Below are 7,798 nucleotides of genomic sequence, written 5' to 3'. Positions count from 1 at the left end.
AGGTGTTCAATTAACAAAAGTTTCAATTAGGAAAACCAAATTTCTCAGAATTGCAGATACGACGGGCACCATGGAGATGCAGGTATAGCTAAGTGGGAGGGTGTGCCACCTGGCTATTTGTAAGTTTTCCAGTGTTGCAGAAACAATGTATCCCCTGAAGCTACAAGTACAGCCTACCTGGGACTGGTTCTGGTTGGCTGGCTGCAGTTGCGGTGGAGGTAGATAGGCAGAAACACAGGTGAGCAAAAGTCAGCTAGAGCAAAATGGAGTCAGTTTTGTGATTTCATATGTATAAGAAATGAATAGTTGGGAAAGAAAAAGGAACGAACTGGAATTGGGGAATAGGTACAGAGGAGGCAGTGGTGGAGAGGGATCAATGGGAACAAAGTATAATGGCACATATGTATGAAGGTACCAGGATAAAACCTGTGCGTGACTTTGTACATATGTATGAAGATACCAGGATAAAACCTGTGTGTGACTTTGCTGTTCTAAAATATTAATTGAAAACAACAACAAAACTTCCCCAACGAGGTTGAACCCTTGCCTTGGAGAGGAGTCCTTTTCAGATTTGACCTTCCTTGGGTCTCTCACACCTATGTAATTCTTTAGACTTACAGTTTTCTTTACAACTTTATGCTTTACTTTCAAGTGTAATTCTTCCTACCAAATTCCTCTGCTTAATTACCAGGCTTGTGTCTCCTGGTTGACTGCACTGATACAACCAGTTAAGCTTGAAGCAGAGGCCTTGGGAATGGTCTTGCTACTGAGAGAGGGCAGGAAGTGTCAGCAAACTCAAAGTGTGGGCACAGAAAAGTGAAGAATTAGGTAGAGACATGAAGCTGCCATTCCTCAGTGGGGTGGCGGAAGGACAAAGTTCAGGGACAAAGTAGGGTTAAGGATGACTGAAGACAGTCCTAATGAGGACAGCACTGAATCCACAAAGCAAAAGAGACACAAGCAGGGCGCACCTGGATTTGAACCAGGGACCTCTTGATCTGCAGTTGGGAGGAGGCATAATTATACCCTTTTCCTGAGTGGAATACCATGAGCAAGACAGTCCTGCCCACTGAGGTGGTGCTGAAGGCCCTCCCTGAACTCTGCCTCCCTCTTGTGAAGGTGTCTTTCCGCCCCATCACTAGTTCCTGTCTCTGACTGATGACAGCTTGTTGGCTTGTATAGCTGAAGATACCCCTAAGCCAGTCAGAGAATCTTCTTCAAAAATAGCAATCATTGAGTGCTGACTTTGTGCCAGCTGCCCTGGAGTTAATGGTCACTCGGTGAGAGTATTTTGTATGGAAAAAAAGTCTAGAGCCCTTAGCTGGATGTTTATTTAATAACAGAAAAATGTTACTGCTTATTTGTCGAGTGTAGGCAAATTACAAAATGTGTTAGTGGAAGTATGGATGAGTCCAGCTTTTTAAAATATACTGTTTCAACTGCCCCATATCAAGCATATTGCTTTTGTTTTAAAAAATGTAGGGGCTGGAGAGATGGCTCAGTGGTTAAAAGCACTTGCTGCTCTTGCATAGGACTTAGGTTTGATTTCCAGCACCCATATGGCAGCTAAGAGTGGACCATAAGAGAGGTTCTGTCACCCTCTTTTGACCTTCATGTGTGCATGGGTGCACTTACATACATGCAGACAAAACATGCGTACAGATAAAATCATAGTACTCCAAAGGCTGAAGCAAGAGGAGTCTGAGTCTGGGGTTAGCTGAGACTACTTAGTGAGACTATTTTTTAAAAGAAGGATACCTCTCCCACCCAATCATGGGTTGGAATGGGTTTGCTCAACTCTAACTCTTAGGTGCATGTGGGGGAAGGGCTAAGGATATATACGCCAAGAATGCAATGAAAACATGGTGGCACATTCATAGGATGAAATATGGTCAACCATAAAAGATGAAATGGGTCCAGGGCATATCGTGTAGAGACATTTAATGAGGCCATTCCATAAAATAAGGAAAATTGTTGCTATATGTGTGATGTGACTTTATTTTGATTTTTTTTTGTCTTTTGTTTCTGGTTTGCTTTTTTCTTTGTTTGGATTATGTTGGAATTTTAAGACAGGGTTTCAGTATGTAGCCCAAGTTTGTCTGGAACGTTTGGACCTCCTGTCTCAGCCTCCTGAGTGTTGGCGTTACAGTCACCACCATGCTCAGCTTCATCTGGACTTTTTTAAAAACATATGATCAAATACCTGACAAAAGTAATTTAAGGAAGGAAAACTTTGTTTCAGGTTACAGTCTGAAAGGAAATGGTCCATCGTGGTGTGGAAGGCATGGTGACAGGAGCCTGAAGAGATGGCTGGTCACATTGTGTCTGTAGTCAGGAACAGAGTTGAATGTCAGGGCTCAGCTCACTTTCCCTTTTTTATTCAGACCCAATCCATGGAACAGTATCACCCATAGTTAAGACAGGTCTTCTTATCTCAATTAACCTAATCTAGATAACCCCTCACAAGCATGCACAGAGCTATATTAATCTAGATAATCTCTCACAGCCATGCCCAGAGGCTCATCTCCGAGGTGATTCTACTTCTGGTCAAGTTGAAAATCAGTATTAGCCATCACAGATAGCATGGTTTAAAAAAATCCACTTGGGCTGCTGAGGTGGATCAGTGGGCAAAGGTGCTTGCTGCCAAGGATGGTGACCTGAGTGATGGAAGGAAAGTCGTCCTCTGACATGCATACCACAGAGTTACATTCCTGCTGGTTCAGACACCCCCTTTTACTCCTTACCAGCTGTGAGACTGGAATGGGTTTCCTCAACTCTAAAGTCAGGACGATAACAAAGCTTACTTCACAAACCTGTCATAAACCTTAAAAAATGTCTAATGTCTGGGAAATGCAATCCCTTGGACTCTTAAAGAAATATACTAATCACTTTAATCCTTGATTCTATTTTTGGGGGTGTTTAAGACCCAAATAAAACAATTTACTTTTACTTTAAGGTCGGTTGAGGATCTGTTCCTCAGGGGTCACACAGGCTTAGGAGAAGCCCCTGGCTCCTTAGGTCTTTCTTTTACCAGGTCCATCTACCTGAAGATGAGTCAAGAGGTTCTACTCGACCGGGGCTTTGCTTGGAAGCATGGAAGAAAAATTTCCTATGTGTTGACCCTCCTCTTTGCAGACCAGACACTGATTTGAGTTCCTCTGGTGGGGTCTCCATGATCTCTCTGAACAAGAGGATAGGTGATTCATCACAGCTACAGGACATAGCAAGAGATTCCCATAGTCCCCTAGGACACTGTTGACTTTCCAGGGCAAGGAACAAAACTGTCCCTTAAGCCCCTTTGTTCAGATTAGTATGGGCTTTTAAGTATGGTTATTAACCATCCAAGAAGGTCAGTTGCACCATCCTGGTACCTTTAATTACTGTGTAATATATAGATAAGGCTTGAACAAAACCCAAACGTTCTCAATAAACATTGACTGGAAGAGATTTACCATCATAAGTTAGCTATGCACAGCCCAGGAAAGGGACCTTAAAACAAGAATTTCCTAAGTCCGTCTCAAATGAAGGCTGTTCTATTACAAACAGAAGCAGTCTCCTTTTAGTTTTCTATATCCTGATTTACAGTTTTCAGAAGGGAGGAAGGTATCATATCACATACCTATGGATAGGAAATATACTGATCAGAATTCAGATCAAGCTTCACTGAAACTTCTTCTAGATTGCATATAACTGGTTCAAGGAGGTAGACCTAGTTTTTCTTGAACCAAATCTATTCTTGTTATGGGCAAAAGAAAGTGCCAAAAGTAACATTTGCATAATAGAGAGAAACATAAAATACATTTACATAATACAGAGAAACATAAAAGACATCTTTCAGTAGCCATAGGTAACCCAATACTTGTCTGTATCTATTTAATCCAAATCTGTAACCAGTTGTGCAGTACAAGCCAGGAGTGGCCTGAAAATTAACAGCTCTGTATCTTGATAAACCTTTTAATAAGGTTCAGACCTTTTAATAAGTTTGTTTAAAGTAAATTTCATTATCCCTTCTATTCTGGAAATATCTTGTCATTTTAATATTTGTATATAAATCTTTACTACTATAGTCCTTTTAGCACCACTGCCATGTGGCCAGGAGCTCGTCTAGGTATCAGAGATCTCCATTTAAACCAAACTGAGATTCCTGTTTTCAATTACTGATAGGAGTTTTAGGAACAGTTAATACAAAGGCAGTTCAATGTAGACTTAGACATGAGAGCTAAAGGCAAGAGTTGCTCCAAGGGAGAAAAGTGCAGAGCCACATCTAAGCCAGCAGTTTCCAGGGCCGAAATGTACCCTCCCCCAAAGGTTGTATCTGCTTGCATACAGAGACACACTGCAGGCAAAGAGGACAAAGGACAGGACCAAAAGGACAGGAAGACCAGTCCTCCCAGAATCCATCTGAGCTCTGAAGATGAGCTAACATATTAAGTCAAACCTATAATCAACTGGAGTTCAATTTTCTCAAACCATTTTCAGGCCTTTAGAGAGCAACACAAATCAGACTGAGAATGTCAAAACCACAGTGAGCAAACCAAAGAGATACTTTAAAACAAAGACTATGAAAGCAAGCCCAAACCAAAATGTATGTAACAAAAAAGGTCCTTAAACAACCGACTCAGATACTGGGTTTTTGGTCTTTTTGAGACAGGCCTCCCTGTAGCCCCAGCTGGCCTGGAACTCACTATGCAGACCAAGCTGGACTTGAACTCAGAGATCCACCTGCCTCTGCCTTGAGAGTGCTGGGATTAAAGGTGTGCACCACCACACCCCGCTTCAGATACTGTTTTGTATAAACAAGAAGGACTTAAAAGTTTTGTGAAACACTTAATAGACCTATAGACATTAAGTCCATGTAAATATTATTTAGACAACTATTTCTCATTAATGATTTTGTTTTTAACAAGAAAATGCTGTTCAGGTGTAAGACTTCAAATCTTGGTCTGCTACTATAGTGCCCACCTGCAGCAAAGGGAGACAACCTGTTATTGTTCTAAAATGATGGCTAAATTTACTTTCTTTCCCTGTCTAGAAGACTGATTCTAGCCACTCCAACAGCTATCAGAGTGTCTGAAAGCAAATCCTGAGTTCATCACTCTTGAGTCCAGCCTTGGTGGCCAAAAGAAAAATGAGGAGGAACCCAATAGATACATGCTCTTGGAAGCCCTCGTCAGGAAATTCTAATGCACTTTGATTTGGACATTTAAAATTTGCCCTGTTCTGATTTTTCTCGTTCCCTGTCTAGAACTTGTAATGCTAACTATTCTTGCCTTTACTTCTCCTTCACATCTCCCAGGCATTGGTCAAGGACTTTCTTTTCTCCCTACAGTTAAAACGTATGCAATTTGGGAGTCTTTTAGATAGACCCATTGAAGGGGTACCCTGGTTACCACACCCTGCATCCCTGTTCAGCATGGAAGAAGCCAGAGCAGTCTGAGTCCCAATTCCCCATAGGCAAATTGGGTTACCTCTTCAAAAGTAATAAAAATAAAAGGAAAAAATTAGACAGTTTTAAAATAAAGACCTCAAAAGAAAATGACCAGTTTCTTTCTGAACTGGGAGCTGGAAATTTCCTTAGATCTTCTAGTAAACTTATCTTTGGAGAACAGAAATGCCAGAACCACAAAAAGGAAAGTATTTGTACTGTTCTCATGCAAATCGATCTGGCCGAGCCAGAAAAATACAGGACAGCTACTAGAGAAAATAAAAGCCTAAAAAGAAGGAAGGAGTCTTTCTGAAGAACACCTGGAAAACTCCGGTCCCTGTCTAGCCGTACTAACAGAACCAGTAGTTGTGGTTCTATCAGCTTTCCTGTTAAAATCTTGGATAATAAACTCACTAAATTAATCAAAAACAAGTAGAGGCCATCAGATGCTAGGTAATTTGTCAAAAAAATATTATAAATTTCCTCTTAAATAACATAAGGGATTATGTCAATGAAGAGGAGGAAATATTACAGAAATAGAGCTTATCAGATGCTAAAAGCCTCTGCAATGTGATGGTAATTAAGAACTCTGGAATAGGAAGTGAATAGGAATCTTCCTCTGCCCCTGTGGTTATTCAGGATAGAAGTCTTTGTTTTCCAGAGCTATCATATTCCTGTATAGAAATCTCTGTTGCCTAGGGCTTTTGCATTTCTGTTACCTTTGCATTTCTATTACCTTTGCTGCCCTATGTTATCTTATTTAATTACCACATACATGCTATGTACCCTTTGCTTGCACTCCTCACATGAGTATAAAAACTCTCCAAAACTTGAACAAGGGGTCTGACTCCTTTGATTCGTGGGGTCAGTCCCGCTAGTGTCAAATTAACCTTCCTCTCCTCACCTGAAAAAAAAAGTTGTACACAGAGCATTTGTGATTTGTGACTAGTTAAGTACTCAGATTGTAGATAATATTGTTAGTGTTGATGTGACTATTTACAGTGGAATACTTACATGACATTATGTCAAAAACCACTAGGAAATGAAGTTCAATCTCAGCGTAATGAAAACTATTCTGAAAACAGTAACAAATGTTAGGGAAAGAGAAATTTACTGCTTGTTTGAATTTGCTGCTTGTCTGAATTTACTGCTTGAATTTACTTGTTTGAATTTACTACATATAACCAATTAACTCAACTGGAGACACAGGCATCCGGAGATAGGGGCAAGCACTACAGCACCCCCCCCCCCGGAGCCTGACCTGTCTGGTCTGTGTTATGTCTGTAGGCATGTCTGCTTACACAAGATAACAAGGAAGGGCTGTGCCAGGCACATACCACTCATCCCTCCCTGATTGGGACACCTGAAGGGAGTTGTAACATTTTTCTTGAAGTTATTGGTTTGTAAAATGCTTGCTTTGAAACTATTGGTTGTATAAACGCGGGCTTTTGTTTAATGGTTGTGGGAGCCTATATAATCTTTGCCTAAAATTGCCTCAGGGTCAATCGCTCTAACCAGACCTGCATGTCTTGGAAGGATGGTCGGCCCCAGCTAGCTGGTTTAATAAAACTCTGTTTGATTTTTGCATCTCCATACTCGTGCATTTGTTCTCCAGAAGAGACCCACCAAGTCACGGACCCTAACATTTTGGGGGCTCGTCCGGGATTTGGGGGAGGCTTCTGGTAAAACAAAAGACGGGTGGAGGCAGAGTTTCATACGAGGAAGGCCCTCGTAACAAGTCTCAGGTTCGAGTCCTGAGCAGGGAAGTCTCAGGTTCGAGTCCTGAGCAGGGAAGTCCAGGTTCGAGTCCTGGCCCTAGGGTTGGAGAGATCCGACTCTGGGAAGGAAGCTTAACGACAGGAAGCTGGCGCCAGAAGTGGAAAAGGTCGAGCTCCTAACCCTACGGCAGTCCGAGTGGACGCCCTTCGGGAGAATTACCAGGAGCCTTGGGAATCTGGAAGGTGAGAGTGAGAGTGGTGAATGCGGCGCGCGCCAGAGTGAGAGGAGGACCGGTCCGAGTGAAAGTAGTGAAATGTGGTGTGGATGTATGCTGATGGTTACGCTCCTTATAGTAGGAGTGGGATTGGTTCTGTATTTCTCTATACGCACCTGGTTCTAAAACTTTTTTCCTCTCCATATACTGTTCCATACTCGGGACCAGAGTCTTCGCGTGGGACCGTTAATGACAAAGGAGCAACTGAGGCCTACTGGTCAGGGCCACTCCCTGATGTAGGTGGAAGGCTCTTAGTCCTCTTAACGGACCCCGACAGCCCTCACGGGTGGAGACGAAAGCCCCTTCTCACACTCTGCAACTCTAGTCCTTGGCGCTAACCATTGGACTACCCTTTCCTGTCAACCACTACAACAGCCCCA

This window comes from Nannospalax galili, unplaced genomic scaffold (assembly GCF_000622305.1).
Source record: "Nannospalax galili isolate Female #2095 unplaced genomic scaffold, S.galili_v1.0 scaffold1217, whole genome shotgun sequence".
Lineage (NCBI taxonomy): Eukaryota > Metazoa > Chordata > Mammalia > Rodentia > Spalacidae > Nannospalax > Nannospalax galili.
This window is presented reverse-complemented; position numbering follows the sequence as displayed.